This window comes from Ranitomeya variabilis, chromosome 5 (assembly GCF_051348905.1).
Source record: "Ranitomeya variabilis isolate aRanVar5 chromosome 5, aRanVar5.hap1, whole genome shotgun sequence".
NCBI classification, from domain to species: domain Eukaryota; kingdom Metazoa; phylum Chordata; class Amphibia; order Anura; family Dendrobatidae; genus Ranitomeya; species Ranitomeya variabilis.
Window position 1 is genome coordinate 665,404,913 of NC_135236.1, and position 20,207 is coordinate 665,425,119.

Consider the following 20,207-nt stretch of genomic DNA (forward strand, 5'->3'; position numbering starts at 1 on the left):
AAACACACCTTACATTGTGTTCACTTTAAGCATTTTATCCCCCCCCCCACCACCACCTCCCTACCTCCCCGTCGCTTTTTTTTGCATTGCGGAAAATGCTGCGGATTTTAGCAGCAGTTTTAGGAAGCGGATTATAGTAGTCACCAAGCAGCTGAAATTTTACAAACATGCAGAAATTGACATATTAAAATCCACAGTATGACACCAGCACTGTGGATTTCACCCGTTCAGGCTCGTAGTAATGAATCGAATATGCCGTGGATTTTAGCAGCAGATTTACGAAGCGGATTATAGTAGCCGGCAAGCGGATGAGATTTTACAAACATGCACAAATTGACATATTAAAATCCACAGGATGGCATTGGCATCGTGGATTTCACCCATTCGGGCTCATTGTAATGAATCGAATATGCCGCGGATTTTAGCAGCAGATTTACAAAGTGGATTATAAGCGGATTATAGTAGTCACCAAGCGGATAAAATTTTACAAGTATGCGGAAATTTACATATTAAAATCCACAGGATGACACTGGCATTGTGGATTTCACCCATTCACGCTCGTAGCAATGAATCAAATACACCACGGATTTTAGCAGCAGATTTCCGAAGCGGATTATAGTAGTCGCCAAGAGGATGAGATTTTACAAACTTGCAGAAATTGACGTATTAAATTGTATAGGATGACAATGTCATCATGGATTTCTCCCGTTCAGGCTCATTGTAATGAATCGAATATGCCGCGGATTTTAGCAGCATATTTACTAAGTGGATTATAGTAGTCACCAAGCGGATGAAATTTTACAAATATGCGGAAATTTACATATTAAAATCCACAGTATGACACCGGCACTGTGGATTTCACCCGTTCAGGCTCGTAGTAATGAATCGAATATGCCGCATATTTTAGCAGCAGATTTATGAAGCGGATTATAGTAGCCGGCAAGCGCATGAGATTTTACAAACATGCGCAAATTGACATATTAAAATCCACAGGATGGCATTGGCATCGTGGATTTCACCCATTCGGGCTCATTGTAATGAGTCGAATATGCCGCGGATTTTAGCAGCAGATTTACAAAGTGGATTATAAGCGGATTATAGTAGTCACCAAGCGGATTACATTTTACAAATATGCGGAAATTTACATATTAAAATCCACAGGATGACACTGGCATCGTGGATTTCACCCATTCACGCTCGTAGTAATGAATCAAATACGCCGCGGATTTTAGCAGCAGATTTCCAAAACGGATTATAGTAGTCGCCAAGCGGATGAGATTTTACAAACTTGCAGAAATTTACGTATTAAATTGTATAGGATGACAATGTCATCATGGATTTCTCCCGTTCAGGCTCATTGTAATGAATCGAATATGCCGCGGATTTTAGCAGCAGATTTACAAAGCGGATTATAGTAGTCACCAAGTGGATGAGATTTTACAAACATGCATAAATTGACATATTAAAATCCACAGGATGACACCAGCACTGTGGATTTCACCCGTTCAGGCTCGTAGTAATGAATCAAATATACCGCGGATTTTAGCAGCAGATTTCCGAAGCGGATTATAGTAGTCGCAAGCGGATGAGATTTTACAAACTTGCAGAAATTGACATATTAAATTGTATAGGATGACAATGTCGTCTTGGATTTCACCCGTTCAGGCTCATTGTAATGAATCGAATATGCCGCGGATTTTAGCAGCAGATATACGAAGCGGATTATAGTAGCCGGCAAGCGGATGAGATTTTACAAACTTGTAGAAATTTACATATAAAATTTTATAGGATGACAATGTCGTCGTGGATTTCACCCGTTCAGGCTCATTGTAATGAATCGAATATGCCGCGGATTTTAGCAGCAGATTTACGAAGCGGATTATAGTAGTCACCAAGCGGATGAAATTTAACAAACATGCAGAAATTGACATATTAAAATCCACAGGATGACACTGGCACTGTGGATTTCACCCGTTCAGGCTCATTGTAATGAATCGAATATGCTGCGGATATGCTGCAGTAGTTTACGAAGCGGATTATAGTAACTGGCAAGCGGATGAGATTTTAAAAACCATGCGGAAATTTACATATTAAAATCCATAGGATGACACTAGCACCGTGGATTACACCAGTTTGCGCTCGTGGTAATGAATCGAATATGCCACAGATTTTAGCAGCAGATTTATGAAGCAGATTATAGTAGCCGGCAAGCGGATGAGATTTTAAGACTTGCGTAAATTGACATATTAAAATCTGCAGGATGGCATTTGAGCCGAGAATTTCACCCGTCTAGGCTGGTACTAATGTGTTTAATATGCTGTGGATTTTAGCAGCAGATTTACAAAGCGGATTGTAGTAGCCACAAAAGGTATGAGATTTTACAAACTTGTCGAAATTAACATATTAATATACACAGGATGACATTGGCACTGTGGGTGTCACCCGTTCGTGCTCGTAGTAATGAATTGAATATGCCATGGATTTTAGCAGCAGATTTACAAAGCGGATTATAGTAGCTGGCAAGGGGATGAGATTATACAAACATGCAGAAATTGATATATTAAAATCCTTAAGATGACAATTGGGCTGTGAATTTCACCCGTTTAGGCTTGTAATAATGGTTCAAATATGCTGCGGATTTTAGCAGCAGACTTACGAAGCGGATTTTAGTAGCCAGCAAGCAGGTGAGATTTTACAAACTTGCAGAAATTTACATAGTTAATATCTGGAGGATAACATATACGCAGCAGATTTCACCCATTTAAGCTTGTACTAATGAGTCAAATATGCTGTGGATTTTAGCAACAGATTTGCAGAGGTAAAATCCAAAGTGGAAAATTAGTATAAGGTAATCAGAAATTGACATAGTGTGCCGATATTTTAAATTCCACAGGATGACATTTTCTGATGTGAATTGATTTGGATTCGGGTTTGATTGAATAGGTCACACATGCAGTGGATTTTAGCTGCAGATTTGCAGAGCGCATTATAGTATCCGGCAAAGAGATGACACTTTACAAACATGTGGAAATTAAAATAATAAAAACACAAAGGAGGACATTTTCCCCATGCATTTCACCCATTTGGGCTTGTACTAATGGGTTGAATATGCTGCGGATTTTAGCAACAGATTTGAAGAGGTAAAATCCAAAGCGGAAAATTAGCAGCAGGTAACCAGAAATCGAGATGCGGTACCAATCTTAAAATCCGCAGGATTTCATTTTCTGATCTGGATTGCATTGTGTACCTCCTCACTTAGAGCTTTTTCTAATGGGTTGAGTATGCTGCGGATTTTAGCAACAGATTTACAGAGGTAAAATCCAAAGCGGATGTTTAGAAACAGGTAAGCGTAAAATTGAAATTCGTTGCCAATTTTAAAGTCCCCAGGATGTAATTTTCTGATTTGGATTGAGTCATGGATTCGAACTTATTCTAATAGGTCGAAAATGTTGAGGATTTTAGCAGCAGATTTGCAGAGGTAAAATTCAAAGCAGAAATTTTGTAGCAGGTGAGTGGAAATTGACTTGCGGAGCCAATTTTAAAATTCTCTATATATTATTTTCGGATTGAGTAGATTTCACACTTTTGGGATTGTTCTAATAGGTCTAATAAACTGCGGATTTTAGCAACAAATTTGAGGAGGTAAATTGCAGAGCAGATTATAGTAGCAGGCAAGTAGATTAAATTTTACAAATATGCAAATATGGAAATTCACATATTAAAATCCTCAGGATTTCATTTACTGATATGGAGTGTGCCCTCGATCTCACCTTTTAGGGCTTATAATGAGTTGAATATGCTGCGGATTTTAGCAGCACATTTGCTGAGATAAAATCCAGAGAGCAAATTCTGCCATTTCTGGACCAGCTGCTGTTCAGGTAGAACTGTGTACATCCTGCTGGCACAAGTCACTTGAGAATGTGGGTGTGGATTATCAGTTCCCAATTTTAGTCAATTAGTGAGTATGAAAAGAGTCTCTTGAGGACCTAAGATGTCCATCCATTACTGCGTCAGCCTATAGATTTCACTGGGAATAATGTAATGCTTCAATTCCCCTGCGGGGGTGCTATAAGGAAATTAACACAACTGATTCCTGGCCTGATAATGTGATAGTTTTCTTGCCAAGGTATTGTTGAATTACTAAGCTGGTTTGCCACTCGAAATGCTGGGTGAGAACCCCAGTAAGACCCGTGATGGTTGTCATATTGGTTGTTGCCTAGCTTAACCAGAGTCCATAAAAAAAGAAGAAAACTCCAAAATGTCTGTATCTGTTGAGATTGTTCTGTACGTAGAGGAACCTTCCTAGTCCTCCAGGAATACATTACACCATGCATCCATACAGCGCACTTCCATCCAGCCCATAACCAAACGTGTAGTGTTGTTTCCACCCGCAGGACGGCTTGTGTTATGACACTGACTGTCTGAGCAATCACAGAGAGATAATAAAAAAAAAGTATAAAATAGAATTAAATTAAAAAATTTATAAATAAAAGGATTATCAACCGCTTGATGATTTAAATTTATTGTCATCTTTATATCCATATACTACTGACCTTTTACTTATCTGTCCACCAGTGATACTTTTTGCATACTAGCAACCTTTCAGAAATCATAAGGCTATGCTGAAAAGCAATGAAACTCAAAATGCTACAGAGCAAAGTAAACACATATCTAAACAAAATACAAATACAGACCCATTAAACAGATACAGACCCAACAACAGATCCACTAAACAGATACAGGCTCAAGACCAGACCCCCTAAACAGATACAAATTCAAGACCAGACCCTCTAAACAGATACAGACTCAAGACCAGACCCCCTAAACAGATACAGACTCAAGACCAGACCCCCTAAACAGATGCAGACTCAAGACCAGACCCTGTAAACAGATACAGACTCAAGACCAGACCCTGTAAACAGATACAGACTCAAGACCAGACCCCCTAAACAGATACAGACTCAAGGCCAGACCCTGTAAACAGAAACAGACGCAAGACCAAACCCTGTAAACAGATACACATGCAAGACCAGACCCCCTAAACAGATACAGACTCAAGACCAGACCCTGTAAACAGATACAGACTCAAGACCAGACCCTGTAAACAGATACAGACTCAAGACCAGACCCCCTAAACAGATACAGAGTCAAGGCCAGACCCACTAAACAGATACAGACTCAAGACCAAACCCTGCAAACAGATACAGACTGAAGACCAAACCCTGTAAACAGATACAGACTCAAGACCAGACCCTCTAAACAGATACAGACTCAAGACCAGACCCTGTAAACAGATACAGACTCAAGACCAGACCCTGTAAACAGATACAGACTCAAGACCAGACCCCCTAAACAGATACAGACTCAAGACCAGACTCCCTAAACAGATAGACTCAAGACCAGACCCCCTAAACAGATACAGACTCAAGACCAAACCCTGTAAACAGATACAGACTCAAGACCAGACCCACTAAACAGATACAGACTCAAGACCAGACCCTGTAAACAGATACAAACTCAAGACCAAACCATGTAAACAGATAGACTCAAGACCAGACCCACTAAACAGATACAGACTCAAGACCAGACCCCCTAAACAGATACAGATTCAAGACCAGACCCACTAAACAGATACAGACTCAAGACCAGACCCCCTAAACAGATACAGATTCAAGACCAGACCCACTAAACAGATACAGACTCAATACCAAACCCTGTAAACAGATACAGACTCAAGACCGGACCCTGTAAACAGATACAGACTCAAGACCAGACCCATTAAACAGATACAGACTCAAGACCAGACCCTGTAAACAGAAACAGACGCAAGACCAAACCCTGTAAACAGATACACACGCAAGACCAGACCCCCTAAACAGATACAGACTCAAGACCAGACCCTGTAAACAGATACAGACTCAAGACCAGACCCTGTAAACAGATACAGACTCAAGACCAAACCCTGTAAACAGATACAGACTCAAGACCAGACCCCCTAAACAGATACAGACTCAAGACCAGACCCCTAAACAGATACAGACTCAAGGCCAGACCCACTAAACAGATACAGACTCAAGACCAAACCCTGTAAACAGATACAGACTCAAGACCAGACCCCCTAAACAGATACAGACTCAAGACCAGACCCCCTAAACAGATACAGACTCAAGACCAGACTCTCTAAACAGAAACAGACTCAAGACCAGACCCACTAAACAGATACAAACTCAAGACCAAACCCTGTAAACAGATACAGACTCAAGACCAGACCCCCTAAACAGATACAGACTCAAGACCAGACCCTGTAAACAGATACACACGCAAGAACAGACCCCCTAAACAGATGCAGACTCAAGACCAGACCCACTAAACAGATGTAGACTCAAGACCAGACCCTGTAAACAGATACAGACTCAAGACCAAACCCTGTAAACAGATACAGACTCAAGACCAGACCCCCTAAACAGATACAGACTCAAGACCAGACCCCCTAAACAGATACAGACTCAAGACCAGACCCCCTAAACAGATACAGACTCAAGACCAGACCCCCTAAACAGATACAGACTCAAGACCAGACCCACTAAACAGATACAGACTCAAGACCAGACGCTGTAAAAAGATAAAGACTCAGGACCAGACCCTGTAAACAGATACAGACTCAACGCCAGACCCACTAAACAGATACAGACTCAAGACCAAACCTCCTAAACAGATACAGACTCAAGACCAGACCCCCTAAACAGATACAGACTCAAGACCAGACCCTGTAAACAGATACAGACTCAAGACCAAACCCTGTAAACAGATACAGACTCAAGACCAGACCCTGTAAACAGATACACACGCAAGACCAGACCCCCTAAACAGATGCAGACTCAAGACCAGACCCTCTAAACAGATACAGACTCAAGACCAGACCCCCTAAACAGATGCAGACTCAAGACCAGACCCTCTAAACAGATGCAGACTCAAGACCAGACCCCCTAAACAGATACAGACTCAAGACCAGACCCCCTAAACAGATACAGACTCAAGACCAGACCCCCTAAACAGATGCAGACTCAAGACCAGACCCTCTAAACAGATACAGACTCAAGACCAGACCCCCTAAACAGATACAGACTCAAGACCAGACCCCCTAAACAGATACAGACTCAAGACCAGACCCCCTAAACAGATACAGACTGAAGACCAAACCCTGTAAACAGATACAGACTCAAGACCAGACCCCCTAAACAGATACAGACTGAAGACAAGACCCCCTAAACAGATACAGACTGAAGACCAGACCCCATAAACAGGTACAGACTCAAGATCAGACCCCCTAAACAAATACAGACGCAAGACCAGACCCCCTAAACAGATACAGACTCAAGACCAGACCCCTAAACAGATTCAGACTCAAGGCCACAGCCTCTAAACTAATGCAGACCCCAAGGCAAGACCTTTAAACTAAAAGTCCCCAGACAAGACCGCCTAAACTGATACAGACAAGATCATTAAACTATTACAGATCTAGTCCCCTTAAAGGGGTTGTGCAGTTATGGGCTCAAGTCTGTAGTCACGCTATGTTACTGCAGACTTGTGAATCCTCAAAGCAAGCACAGTATGCACTGTCAGGATTTTCCAGTGCAGGGCAGTCATGTGATCGCAAGTATGGAATTTGCATACTTTCAGCCTCATTCCAACTAGACATATCTGGCCTTACGTCATTCACTTGTATTGAGCGAGGCCATGCACATCTAGTCGGCACATTACCACATTGATGCAAATCACATACTCAAATAAAGACCTCAGACCACACCCTAAACCAATACACACCCCACTCCAGGCCCTAAACACATACAGACCTCAGGCCAGACCCTAAACCAATACAGACCTCAGGCCAGACCCTAAACCAATACAGATCTCAGACCAGACCCTAAACAAATGCAGACCTCAGACCAGACCTTAAACAAATACAGACCTCAGACTAGACCCTAAACTAATATATGTGTTTTTGGTGAGTAGTCCAAGACAGGTCCCCAGCAGCTTGTCAGGAGGCGGGGAAGCTTCCAGGCACCTGTCTCGGACTGGTCATCCGAGACACAAAGTCCCTGGATGGCTTTATAGGTATGTTCTCTATGAAGTGCCGCAGAGTAAAACATACCTGGCTGAAATAACAGGACCAGATTCTACTCCAGGTTGCCTTTAGTCCTCTGTCAGTCCTCCTAGTACCATATATGACGAAGAAGCAATTCATGTCTAATGTTTTTTTTTTCAAAAATTCAACCTCAACATTTTGAAAATTCTTAGCAAATTTTCAAATGTCGATGATCCGCGTTTCGTATATTAACATTTTACAACTTTTTGTTGGTCTATTTTTGAAAAATACAATTTTCTATAGCTTCTTACAGGAAGGTGAATGGACCAGGTCACGTCAAACAAAATGCCAAAGGGGTCTTCACATAATCTCTTCCTGCCTACATGAGAACGATCCAGCGAGAAATATGATAACAACCAGGGTTCCAGGGGAGATCTTTGATCACTTTGGCATATCTACCAGAAGAAAGAAATTTAAGTCTGAGTTCTTAAATGTGTGAAAGGGCCGCTTATTTGGATGTTTCTATCACTATTATCCATGTCCAGGAAGGAAAGCAGCAGCCCTCCAGATGGTACAGAATGTCATGCCGTAGGAAACAAGGATGACATGTCGGAGAACCTAGTTTGATGAAAGCTGGTGAACCTCCTTATCCTCCTCTACCACAGAAAAAGGTCACTATTTTTTAACAGTAGGTACTGTACAGGAGTGTATACAGAAGAGGCACCATGACAAAAAAATTAAAACCTCTTTATACCTCCAAGGAACCCCTTGAAACCTAATTGGTCCCTTACGTTCTATAGAGGAGAGAAGGATGTCATAAAACTTGAACAGGTTGTCCTCTACTGTGTTTCCATGAACAGGTCCAAACTAGTCACTGTGGAAGGAGAATGGGCCAGATTTGACTTTATCAATCAGTTTGGCCCACCAGGCCCATTAGCTCATTATCTCCATGGACTACATGTAAAACATGCATTCATCAAGAGCCCAGAACCTATAATGGAAGTAGAGGTCTCGTCCCACTTTTGGTGAACGTACCACTCCAAGCATGCCAGCTGTTGATGGATCCTGGAAGCCATAGTTTAGCCATGGCTGGACAAATACGAGTTGGAGAAGTCGTTAGCAGTGGTTATCATCTACAATTATAATGCACAGACTGAAATTTTTGGATATTAGCGTGTTCCAACTAGTAATTGATGTTCAACCACCACCATCAATCAATGAGACATTTTGGCCAGTCCTTGGTTTTCTTATTCCGCACTGATGAGGTTCAAGATGAATGGAAGAGCTTATAATCTGCCAAAAGTTGGGTCTGGTCATGAAATTTTTGCTATCCATGGTCATCATTACGCAGACCCATTGCCAATGACCTGTGTTATACTATCACAAGTTGGACTTAGGTTGCTTGGTTCCATCGGAGAAAATTATATTGAGGTTCCTCCTCAAATCCTGGCTTAAAAATGTGCAACTTGTCATTGTCATTAGAAAGAGACAATGTCGGCCTGGATGGCCGATATGCACTCAGCGCTTGAACTTTGATCCCACGTTTGGTGTCCAACCTGTGTAAAGTCAGCAGTTCTTTGTACATTGTTGAGCATGGTAAACCAAAAATAGGTGGTTCCAACAACGCAGGTGTGCACCATGAAGCCTAATGGAATTTGTTATTGCTCAATCAACCCATTATAAAAATAGACTTTGATAACTTTTTGAAGGGGTCAGTTGGGAAATTTCAGGTTGTGAAACCCAATTTTTAGCTCGATTTCCAAACTACCGATGCTGGGGTAGGTCTGTTGGCAAAGCATAATTTGCACAGGAGACCTTCAAGGGGCGCTGGTCATTGGAAGGTATTGGGAGTTTTTGGCAGGACTCTTCTGGAAGTCTAGAAGGTCTCCCCTTTTTCTGGATCTCCCGAGAGAGTGGACAATGATGCCATGTAAGCCCCTGAAGTCAGCTCCGAATGGCATTGTCTTCTGCTCGACGTTGGGGTTCCATCATTTTGTCAAATACTGGAAAACAGGAAGACCCTTTGGTGGTCAAGTCCGACCCAGTGAGCAGGAATATTGGCACTAAATAAAATTGATACTCCGTGAAGCCACAGTTTTCTGGGATATGGTGGTTAAACATTAACAGACCACAAGTAAGTCCAGCAGGAACAATGGTAATTGGAGAAACAGCAAGTTTTTGAAGGCATTTAATTCTAACTTATGTTTATTGGCCGTGGTTCCAGGTAAATTACACATTGTGTAAGAGAAAAGCCATGAGTAATGTGCAGAGCAATCCATCAATGAACGTACTACGACAGCTCGTCAATAAAACCTTGGCGTAAACAGAAAACCAGAGGCGACTGAAATATGGAATTTTGCCAAGAGCCAATTTTTGCTTCTAAAATTTTTGTTATGCATACCCCTTATCTCATTTTATAGGTCTTTGCCATCTTAAGGATTCCATGTTTGGAGTTATAGTTTTACTACAGGTAGAGAATCATAATATAAAGAGGACATCTAAAGTGGCCAATTTTTGCTCTTATATTATTCCCTCTGCTCCCCCGTGTAGTCTATTTTTTTTTTTTGTAAATTCGTCATACGGTTCTAGATAATTATTTACGGTTCTAGATGAGTAATTATGAAAATAGCTTAAAGACACGCCCCTGAGGAACCACGTGAGCCACGCCCCAGAGAATCCTGGTAAACTCTAGAACAATTAGAATATAATAAAAAGACCCATATCACTAGAACTGTTGGAAAGATTTAAAAAAAAAGACTCAGGGGACCAACAGGAATAAAATAAGAGCAAAAACTTCCCACTTTTGACCTAGTGAAAGGTCCGATTTGAGGACCACAGGATTATGTACGTAGAATATGTCATGTTTGCCTTGACTGGGGACCCGCCAGAACATAGGTTGACACTTAAAAGTGTTCTCTTCTCAGACAATCTACCATTGCTAGACTGCTCCTTTGATAATAATATGTTGAAATGTTGAATTTCCCTGCAGCGCCACCACAGGAGAAACTAAGCATTACACAGAACTTTCTTAAATCAATGGGTTGTCTATGTAATTCAGGACATGACAAGTCCTCCAGAGAGATGCTCTTTGTAGACGACTGATTCCCCTCAATTTAGTAACAACTCTCTAATAGAGTATATGAGAAAAAAGTTTACCCCCCTCCCATTTTTCATTTTTTCCAAAACTAATGTACCAAAAAATGAAGAAATGGGAAAAAAATTCTAAGTAGGGTAAAATAGCAAAAATATTAGTTTTGGGGTTTTTATTTAATGTGTGGTAAAAATATCCTCCATGATTTTTCAGAGCAGTATGACTACAGCGATGACAAACTTCTATAGCATCTTTTTTATTATTTAAACAAATTCCAAAATTTGTGAAAAAGAAAAATTGGTTTGCGTCACTATTTTCTGAGACCCGTAACTTTTCTATTTTTCCGTTGATGGAGCCGAATCTGGGCTTATTTTCTGCGTGGCACGTGTTAGTTCTAAATGATACCATTTTGGTGTATGTACAACGTTTTGATCTCTTTTTATTGCATTTTTGGCTTAAGATCGGTTACTAAAAAACAGCAATTCTGGTGTTTTCATTTTTTTATGGCGTTTTTATTGTATGGGAAAAATAACTTTATGTTTTTACAGATGGAACTTTCGTAGAAGTGACGATACCAAGTATTTTTATTTTTAAAAATATATATCTTTATTTTTAGATGAAGAAAAATGGGAATGATTAAAAAAAAACAGCAATTTTTATATATTTTCTTTTTTTAATTCACTTTTTTTAGCCCTCTTTTGGGAACTTGAACTATTTTAAAAAACCCTCAGAGGAGCACCAAGAGCCAAGTAACAGGAGGCCTGCCGGCTGCAATCGGAATCTCGATATGTATTTGATAGAATTTTAGAAATGTCTAACTTTTTCCCCAGGTTTTTTTTTATTGTTAGATGCAAAATATTTTTTAGAGTGGTGACAACTCCAGTTTTTGGATACAGAGCTCCAACTTCCCTGAGTAGACATAAAACTGACTGTTACATCCCGGGATGACTGCAGTCACCACTAGAGGGAGCTAAAGCGCTTACTGCATACAGGTTAGACATAGAACTCTATAATAAGACAGTATGCAGACTGTTCTCTAGCTCCCCCTAGTGGTGGCTAATGGAAGCTACATTTTGATTATTATTCTATATTGTTAGAAAGCAGCCTACACATTTATTAAGGCATTACATATATCTGATTTTTTACACTATATAGCAGCACATTTACATGTTCACTGTATTGCGGTATTATGTAAGTCATATCAGAGCATTATACTGATTTGATTGTTCAAATAACATATCAGAACCCACCATACGTCAGCATTAGGTGGGCGCCCTTTAAGTGAGTGTAAATGTATCACATCCTGCTATGTGTTTCCAACAACCTGGATGAATATTGTCACTTGTACCTGGCAGATGAAAGCTCTTTTTCTTGAGATGATGTGCTATTTCCTAGAATCTGAGCCTACTTTACAACTATAATGTGGGTGGCCAGGTGATATTTGCGGACAGAAAATGTTAACACTCCAGGGACGGTAAGTGAAGGAGGTAATTGAGATGCTAAGTCGACTGTGTCAGTAGCAGAGATGGGAAAAGCAGATAGTTTTAGGAAAAAAATCTAATTTTCTAACTATTTCAACTTGGAATTCCGTAGAAAATGTAAACTGTGTTCTGCCGCCACCTGCTGGACAAAAAAGGGAACAACAAGATAAGCAGGAAGAGCGCGCTAAAGCATGTCTATATGTTCAGCAATAGCGCCAGCTACTGGTAGACATCATTATTATATCACAATTATATAAACTAGTTTTATTCGGAAATCTAATATTAGTGTTATTTGCCACTTTTATTTTGATACAGTGTGACTATTAGAATGTTCTGGAATTATAATTCTTAGTCCAATAACATTAAGGTAAAAAAAAAAACTTAAAGTGGCCTTCCCATGATTAATTATCATATTTATTGTTTAAATAATAAACATAAATCATATTTATCATTTGCATGAACATCCTGTAAAGTGTTATGACATTTATTTATGTAGTACTGCGCCACCTAGTGTTCAAAGTGCATGTCCACCTAATGAGTGCTTGTGGACACACATGCTCAGTCGCTCTTTCCGCGGCCAGGTCTCTGCACAGTGATCCTGTTTACTGGAGATGCCAAAAGAAATAACTTTCTGCCTGCTTGTCAGAGAAGGAGTAGAGCCTCATGGCAATCTAATGGAGGAGACTCCTAGAGGATGCAAAAATGGACTATATTATCAGCTGCCAGGGGGGAAGGAGATTGATTTTGCCTAAACTCTGCCACAAAGGATTAGCAACAGCAGCATCAAGGAAAGGACTGGGGGGATTTGGATAAATGGCCTCACATGTGATTCTGAGACACTTTGGTACACAAGGGAGTTCGACTTAATGACAGGAAGGTGTCGAGGTCCCAAATCATCAACCCTCCATCACCGTGCTTGACAGGTGGTAAGAAATGTTTGTACAGATACCCTGTGTTTGGCTTTCGTCTAACGTGGTGCATGGCATTATGGCAAAGCATCTCAATTTGACTGTTCCAGAATTCTTGTGGTTTGTTAAAATGCAACTTTAAAAACTTCATCAGTGCTGCTATGTTCTTTTTAGAAATAAAAGGCTTTCTCCTGGCAACCCATCCTAACGAATCATACTTTTCCAGTGTTTTTCAAATTGTCATAAAGTTAAATATTTAACAAGCTGACTGAGGCCTTTAGAGACTGAGCGGAAGCTCTTGGGTTTTTTTTTTTTTTGCAATTTCTCTCAGCATTTTTACAGTCTGACTTTAGGTGAATTTGCTGGAATTTTCCACTTGTGAATGTAGGACGATAGACTCCAAGTTATTTTAAAAAAGCCTTGGAACAATTGCCAGATTGATGGGCAGCAACAATCGCTTCTCCAAGGTCATTGCTGAGGCCTTTACTCTTTGGCAATGTGGTAACACACCTAAATACTTCAGACCAGCAAAATGCCAAAACTTCTGCTTTTATAGTTGTGGCCAAATTTCCTAATGAACAATTAATCAAGGGCATTTGATTAACAGCACTTGGCTGCTACTTACCTACCTAATTCTTACGGAAGCATTAAGGGTGTGCTTAATTTTTCACCTACTTCTTCTTTATTTTGGCCTGGTTTTTGGTAAATAAATAATGACACCAGTTTAATTTGTCATCTATTGTTGTTCATCTGACGTTGTATTTACCTAAATTTAAGACGTCAGAAACAGATATCTTTTTATTATGTCCTGAATTGTACAATCATAGAATATGTAGAGGGTGTATGTGAAGGAAACGCAGCCGGGGAGGGGGGGGGGGGATCACGCACATTCCAAACACAGTCACCAGTTTGTCAAGGGAATGCACTCTGCTGCCTTTAATCGTCAGGGCGATTACGCAATTGACTGACAAGTGATGGACGAGGCTATGACCAAAGAGATCTATTTTAACCTCATTGGCCCACTGGACTTAGGAGTTGTTTCCAAAATGCATCAGGCTTTTTAGATGCTCTTTTGCATACTTCTGATGCTGAATTTTATGGTGAGGACGCAGGAGAGGTTTTCTTCTGATGACTCTTCCATGAAGGCCATATTTGTGCAGGTGTCTCTGAACAGTAGAACAATGTACCACAACTCCAGAGTCTGCTAAATGTTTCTGAAGGTCTTTTACAGTCATGCGGGGGTTCCAATTTGCCTCTCTAGAAATCCTATGAGCAGCTCTCACTGAAATTTTGCTTGGTCTTCCAGACCTTATCTTGACCTCCACTGTTCCTGGAAACTGACATTTCTTAATTACATTTCAAAACTGAAGAAAGGGCAATTTGAAAACGCTTTACTAACTTCTTATAGCTTTCTCCTGCTATGAGGGCCTCCCTCATTTTCATTTTCAGAGTGGGAGGCAGCTGCTTAAAAGAACCCATGGCTGCTGTTTTTTGGCGCAAGATTAGGGAAAGCTGGGTTTTTATAAAGCTGGGTAATATGCATCACCTGGTCTTTGCTAATGATGATAGTGAACAAGCCATAACCCTAACAAGCTAATTAAGGTCTGAAATCTTGGTCAAAGTTATCTGAGCACACAAATCTCCAAGGGTGCCCAAACTTTTACATTGGCCCATTTTCCTTTTTGTAATTTTTAAAAATGTCAAAGATGAAAATATATATCTATATTTTGCCTAACATACAAACAAAATGTGTCATCTTTAACTTTAGGCCTTTTAGAGATCATTTCATCTTCAACATGCTTAACTGTTCACAAAAACAGTTATTTTGACCAGGGGTGCCCAAACTTTTATATGCCACTGTATAAATATACCCCAGTATGGTCACTGCCAGTTCCATAATAATAATAAAAAAAACTACTAGCTACCACCACCAATCGTTTGTTTATACAGGCCGATTGGACATCTGTTATAAGTAGCGTATGGCTTAAAGGGTGCGGTTTACAGAACAAGAGGAATAGAGCTATTACATTTTGTATATTTAATCTAGAAAGGCAGGCTGTGTTTATAAAAAATATACAAAGATAATACAAAATGAGAACACAAGAATACGGTATATACAATTACATGGGATAAAAAGGAATATCGAAAGCTACTAAACCTGTGTCACAAAAATAGCTCAGAGCTTAGCAGAGAGAAGCACTACAATTTGGAAAATGGAACACTCTCACTCTGAACTATGACTTCAAGAATGAAAAAGACCCAAACACAAATTCTGCTTTTTATTAGCTTAAGGTTACGCCCACATACTTCCCTTCAGAATTTTATGAGATCCCCAATATACATGATATCTTAGCCCCTGGAGGTCCCAGGTGGTAGATATTGATGTCACGTGTCTTATAACGATTTTACATTTATACAGAAATCAAACATGACCTGAATAACCACATGCATTGAGCTGTTAAGTTGGATGGGTTAGAATAGACTTACAATGATGTGAGTCAATGCATTATGTCCATCCATTTGCTACAATGCCAAAAATATATTTCACATAAATATTGGATCGATGCAAAACTCTAATGTTCCAATCTGGATCCCGGAGACAAAGTGTCTAACTGCAATTGTCCAGTTTTCTTTGATGAGTGGAAGCTCCTTCCTTGGAATAAAGGAATAATAAATAATAATAAAGCTTGCTGTCCTTTTCTCAAAACCATTTTCCTGCTTTTATGACCTGGTCACTGCAGAAGGCCTCTGCTTCAAATGGGCTTGAAGTGTAATCTCTCTCTCTATTTCCTCTGTTTTAATTAGTTTCTCTCTCCCTAGCTATAATTACACTGTGTGCAGTATTATTAGGCAAGCTGTATTTTGATCACATGATACTTTATATACATGTTGTCCTACTCCAAGCTGTTCAGCCTTGAGAGCCAACTACCAATTAAGTAAATCAGGTGATGTGCATCTCTGTAATGAGGAGGGGTGTTGTCTAATGACATCAAAACCCTATATAAGGTGTGCTTAATTATTAGGCAACTTCCTTTTCTTTGGCAAAATGGGTCAGAACAGAGATGTGAAGGGCTCTGAAGAGTCCAAAATTGTGAGATGTCTTGCAGAGGGATGCAGCAGTCTTGAAATTGCCAAACCTTTGAAACGTGATCACCGAACAATCAAGTGTTTTATGGAAAATAGCCAACAGGGTCGCAAGAAGCGTGTTGGGCAAAAAAGGCGCAAAATAACTGCCCAGAAATTGAGGAAAATCAAGCGTGAAGCTGCCAAGATGCCATTTGCCACCAGTTTTGCCATATTTCAGAGCTGCAACGTTACTGGAGTAACAAAAAGCACAAGGTGTGCGATACTCAGGGACATGGCCAAGGTAAGGAAGGCTGAAAAACGACCACCTGTGAACAAGAAACATAAGATAAAATGTCAAGACTGGGCCAAGAAATATCTTAAGACTGACTTTTCAAAGGTTTTATGGACTGATGAAATGAGAGTGACTCTTGATGGGCCAGATGGATGGGCCAGGGGCTGGATCAGTAAAGGGCAGAGAGCTCCACTCCGACTCAGACGCCAGCAAGGTGGAGGTGGGGGACTGGTATGGGCTGGGATCATCAAAGATGAACTTGTGGGACCTTTTCGGGTTGAGGATGGAGTGAAGCTCAACTCCCAGACCTACTGCCAGTTTCTGGAAGACAACTTCTTCAAGCAGTGGTACAGGAAGAAGTCGGTATCGTTCAAGAAAAACATGATTTTCATGCAGGACAATGCTCCTTCACATGCCTCCAACTACTCCACAGCGTGGCTGGCCAGTAAAGGTCTCACAGAAGAACAAATAATGACATGGCTTGTTGTGGATTCTGTTTGTGGGCTCCCTCTGGTGGTTACTGCTGGTACTGGGTGACTTTAGTGGGTTGCGGCCTTTGGTTTCCACCTGTCCATCAGTGGCTGGGTGTTTCCTATTTTACCTGGCCTTTCTGTCATTTCCCTTACCGGCTATCAATGTATTCAGATGTGCTCTGTTTGGTTCCTGCCTACCTGCTCCCAGATCTTTCAGGATAAGCTAAGTGCTGATTTTCAGTTGTTTGGTTTTTTGTCCAGCTTGCTTATTATGTCTCTATGCTAGCTGGTAGCTCTAGTGGACTGAGGTTCTCCCCATGTGCCATGAGTTGGCACATGGGTTATTGTAATCTCAGGATGGTTTTTTTGATTAGGGTTTTTTGCTGACCGCTCAGTCCCCTTTTGTATCGTTCTGCTTTCTAGTTTACAGCGGGCCTCAATTTGCTAAAACTATATATATCATCTCTATGTGTGTGCCTTCCTCTCATTTCACCGTCAATACATGTGGGGGGCAACTATATCTTTTGGGGTTCATTCCGCTGGAGGCAAGTGAGGTCTTTATTTTCTCTGCAGTGCTAGTTAGCTCTTAGGCTGGTGCGTGGCGTCTAGAACCAACGTAGGCACGCTCCCTGGCTATCTCTAGTTGCGTTTGTCAGGCGTAGGGCAGCGGTCAGCCCAGGTTCCATCACCCTAGAGCTCGTCCATAATATATTTGTACTTTGCTTGTCCTGTGCTATCCCTAGCCATTGGGATTCATGACAGTATAGCCGGCCCACAAAGTGTTAATTGTTTGGGCTGAAGCAGGAGAAAGAGAAGTGTTTAAGGGAAATTTTTTTTTTTTTTTTTTTTCCCCTTCAGAGTTTTGCTGCCTAGCCCTTAATTGCTGTCTAGCTGCTTCTTACCTCCTCTTAACCCTTGAATGGCTCTGATCTTAGCTGTTTAACATGGATGTCCAGAGTTTGGCTTCCAGCCTGAGTAATCTCGCGGCAAAAGTTCAAAACATACAGGATTTTGTTGTTCACACTCCCATGTCTGAACCTAGAATTCCTATTCCAGAGTTCTTTTCTGGAGATAGATCTACCTTCCTGAATTTCAGGAACAATTGTAAATTGTTTCGTTCTTTAAAATCTCGCTCCTCTGGAGACCCTGCTCAACAGGTCAAGATTGTAATATCTTTCCTGCGGGGCGACCCTCAGAATTGGGCATTTGCATTGGCACCAGGGGATCCTGCATTGCTCAGTGTGGATGCGTTTTTTCTGGCATTGGGATTGCTCTATGAGGAACCTAACCTGGAGATTCAGGCTGAAAAGGCTTTATTAGCCCTCTCTCAGGGGCATGATGAAGCGGAGATATATTGTCAGAAGTTTCGGAAATGGTTGGTGCTTACTCAGTGGAATGAGTGCGCCCTGGCTGCAAACTTCAGAAATGGTCTTTCTGAGGCCATTAAGGATATTATGGTGGGGTTCCCTACGCCTACAGGTCTGAATGAGTCTATGGCTATGGCCATTCAGATTGATCGGCGTTTACGGGAGCGCAAACCCGTGCACCAGTTGGCGGTGTCTTCTGAACAGGCACCTGAGACTATGCAATGTGATAGAATTCAGTCCAGAAGTGAACGGCAAAATTATAGGCGGAAAAATGGATTGTGTTTTTATTGTGGTGATTCAGCTCATGTTATATCAGCATGCTCTAAACGCACAAAAAGGGTTGATAAATCTTTTGCCATTGGTACTCTGCAGCCTAAGTTCATTTTGTCTGTGACTCTGATTTTTTCACTGTCTTCCATTTCCGTCGATGCCTATGTGGATTCGGGCGCTGCCCTGAGTCTTATGGATTGGTCATTTGCTAAACGCTGCGGTTTTAGTCTGGAACCTCTGGAAGTTCCTATTCCTCTGAAGGGAATTGACTCTACACCATTGGCTATGAATAAACCGCAGTATTGGACACAAGTGACCATGCGCATGACTCCCGTTCATCAGGAGGTGATTCGCTTCCTTGTACTGTATAATTTACATGATGTACTAGTGCTTGGTCTGCCATGGTTACAAACTCATAATCCTGTCCTGGACTGGAAAACAATGTCTGTGTTAAGCTGGGGATGTCAGGGGGTTCATGATGATGCACCTCCGATTTCAATCGCTTCATCTACTCCTTCTGAGATCCCTGCGTTTTTGTCTGACTATAGGGATGTTTTTGAGGAGCCTAAGCTCAATTCGCTCCCTCCGCATAGAGATTGTAACTGTGCTATAGAATTGATTCCTGGCAGTAAGTTCCCTAAGGGTCGTTTATTTAATCTGTCACTGCCAGAGCATACTGCTATGCGGAATTATATTAAGGAGTCCTTGGAAAAGGGACATATTCGTCCATCTTCGTCCCCTCTGGGAGCAGGTTTTTTTTTTGTGGCAAAAAAAGATGGTTCCCTGAGGCCTTGTATAGATTATCGCCTTCTGAATAAGATTACAGTCAAGTATCAGTATCCATTGCCATTATTGACTGATTTGTTTGCTCGCATTAAGGGGGCTAGGTGGTTCACTAAGATAGATCTTCGCGGTGCGTATAATCTGGTGCGGATAAAACAGGGTGATGAGTGGAAAACCGCATTTAATACGCCTGAGGGCCATTTTGAGTATTTGGTAATGCCTTTTGGACTCTCCAATGCTCCGTCAGTCTTTCAGTCCTTTATGCACAATATTTTCCGTGAATATCTGGATAAGTTTATGATTGTGTATTTGGATGATATTTTGGTGTTTTCTGATGACTGGGAGTCTCATGTTCTACAGGTCAGGAAGGTGTTTCAGGTTCTGCGGGCC